The sequence below is a fragment of the Petaurus breviceps genome, unplaced genomic scaffold (assembly GCF_028583685.1).
Source record: "Petaurus breviceps papuanus isolate PSGF00001 unplaced genomic scaffold, PetGlider_PUasm1.0 184, whole genome shotgun sequence".
Taxonomy (NCBI): domain Eukaryota; kingdom Metazoa; phylum Chordata; class Mammalia; order Diprotodontia; family Petauridae; genus Petaurus; species Petaurus breviceps.
Genome location: NW_027185793.1, coordinates 11489644 through 11492421, shown reverse-complemented (window position 1 = coordinate 11492421; position 2778 = coordinate 11489644). Strand labels below are relative to the sequence as shown.

Sequence of the window (2778 nt, the reverse complement as noted above, 5' to 3'; positions counted from 1 at the left end):
CAGAACTGATCAATTCATCAAAAAAAAAATCTGACAATGTGTGTGTAATGGTGCTTTGCTGAGCATGCCCAAATCATCTAAGATGGAAGTGTCCATGTGGGAGATGTTAGGGATTTGCTTCTGGAAGAAGACATCCTGCACTCCCTTCTTACTACAAGGGTAAGAGTAACTTCTTTGACTTCTTAGACAGAGCACCAGACTAGGACAGTCTTTCTTTCCAAAAGCATTCAATAGGTGAAGTTCTGTTCACCCAAAACAGAAGCACCTTCTGGGTGCCCTTCCACACACCTCTAGGCCCCATGGCCTCAAGAAATGAGCTTGGGGGTTTGTTCTTTTGTTTGTCCTTTGCAAATGTAGGCACAGGTAGTGGTGTCCCCAGAGCATGGGGCTCAAACCATAGTGACCTCCTTGTGGTGAAAGAGACCTTCACCCTCAGAACACTCCAGGAAAGAGAGACTGTCTTAGGCTAGAAGTTTTTAAAGATGCAGCCTGTTCTAGCTAAGCAGCCAATGAAAGAGGCTGCTCCCACACATGTGGTAGAGCAATTTAGGATATGAATACAGTGCTTGTCCCCAGTTCAGCACAGTCCTCTGGGGGCTCTGGGAGGCATAGCAATGTCCTTTTACTTGCTTCCCCAGTGCCCTCCAGGAAAGTCTCAAAACATTCACTGTTGTACCACCCTCCCAATCACCTAGATGTCATTCTCAACTCTCCCCCTGTGCAATCCATTGTCAACTCTTGTTGTTTCTAACTTTGTTATGTTTCTTTTTTTTTTTATTCTGGAAAACTTTTTGTTGTAGGTGGAATGGGACACAGCTAGACCCAGTAAGTTAGATGATTCCAATTTTGTTGGCAACATCTAAAGCATCGTAGTCTGGAGCAAGATGGACATAGGTCTTCTTCTCTCCATCAGGCCGGATCAGTGTGTTGACCTTGGCCACATCGATGCCTTACAGCTTCTTTATGGCCTGCTTGATCTGATGCTTGTTGGCCTTGACGTCCACAATGAAGACTAGGGTGTTGTTATCCTCACTCTTCTTCATAGCAGACTCAGTGGTCAAAGGAAACTTAATGATGGCATAGTGATCGAGCTTGTTTCTGCGAGGGGCGCTGTTCCGAGGGTATTTGGGCTGCCTTCGAAGTCTTAGTGTTTTGGGTCGTGGGAAGTTGGGGGATGTTCGGATCTTCTTCTTTTTGTGGGTATGGACACCATTTAGCACCTCCTTTTTGGCCTTCAGAGACTTGGACTTGGCTTCTGTCTTGGGAGGACAACAGCTTCCTTCTTAGCCTTCAGCGTCATCTTGGGGGAAAGGGGTAATATTTCTTCTATACATATCCTTTCCCTGGTGCAGACCTTTATCACTTCACACTTATACTATTGCAAAAACCCTCTGGTTGGTCTCCTTGCCACTCTAGGTAAGTCTCTCCCCACTTTACTCTTGCCACTCAGAAATCAAATTGATTTACCTTAAGCACAAGTCTAACCATGTCATCTCTCAGTTCAATTAACTCCAGTGACTCCCAATCACCTCCAGGACAAAATATAAAATCCTCTGTCATTCAATGCCCTCTAGAAACTAGCCCCCTTCTACCTTTCCAGTCTTCTTAAACTTTGCTTACCTCCATGCACAGAGTTATCCAGTGTCTGGCTTTTTCCTATTTCCTTTTCTGTTCTAGGTGAAGGGAGTAGAGTCTCCAACATTGAGAGTTTCAAAGGTAGGGAGAACAAACCACAAAATCCAGGAATTAGAATCAAGGCTGGTATTTTTTTCAAAATATCAGTGTTAGGAGAAGCAAGGACCAATCTTCAAGAATCATCTTTGTTCAATGCCCTCACCCTGGAACAACCTACCATCTCTGAGATCCACTCACCAAGAAATATTCCTCCACCAAGGCCATCCCCCTTCTCCTACTAGTGAATTCCTCCTGGAACTTTTAATTATGTAGAGAGGCTTTACACAGGCCTTCCTTCATTCTTCTTCCAGTTCTATTCCTGACTTCCTCTGGACTTCAAAACCATTCCTCTAGCTAAAATATTTTCATTCTCTCTCATTCCTTCTCCCAGCTTTCCAGTTCCCTTTTGTTTATTGTCTTTCTATGTTATAATGAGGGCAAAGGTTGTCTTCTCTTTGCTTTTTTTTTCTATTTCCTATTTCCTGGCTCATAGCAAATATTTCATAAATGCTTAATTCCTTCCCCTTCTCCTTCCTTCCTTCTTTCCTTCCTTCCTTCCCAAACCCTGCACAGCAAAAGGACTTACCTAGCCATCATACCACATTTAGATATGAACTTGGTGGGACTAATGCCATGTAGCAACTGTGCAAGGAGCCAAGTTTTGAGCCTACTCCCCCACAAAATGAGGTGGCATATTGAAGGGTATGCTCCTCGAGGTATTAGAATAAATGCTTTTGTGTTAGGTCTTGCAATATCTTTATTGTAAACATCCCTTATCAAAGCTAATTGATATTTAATGGAACTAGAGAACTAGTAACTGGCCCTTAACAATGGGGGAATGCAGTTTGTAGAGGCTCAAACTGATGACCTTAGAGAAGAAATATTCCAGCCTCTTATAGTGTATCAAGCCTGGATCTGGAAGAGAGAGCCGGAGGACACTTGTTACATGTGTAGATCCTTCCAGATACCAAGAAGATCAGAGATCTAAGAGTTGGAGTTCACTGGTCCTTTTCATCTAGAGGTTTTCCATATCTGATTGGTCTGGGCAGAGTAATGAAGTCCCCCTTACTGAGGAGGAAGAGAGGACTTTGACCTAGAGGACTG

The 2778-nt window shown here is 43.6% G+C and overlaps 1 pseudogene; it reads right to left on the bottom strand.

Moving 5' to 3' along the window:
• Positions 1–830: 830 nt before the first annotated feature.
• LOC138161214 (large ribosomal subunit protein uL23-like) lies at positions 831–1300 on the bottom strand (annotated as a pseudogene).
• Positions 1301–2778: the final 1478 nt, after the last annotated feature.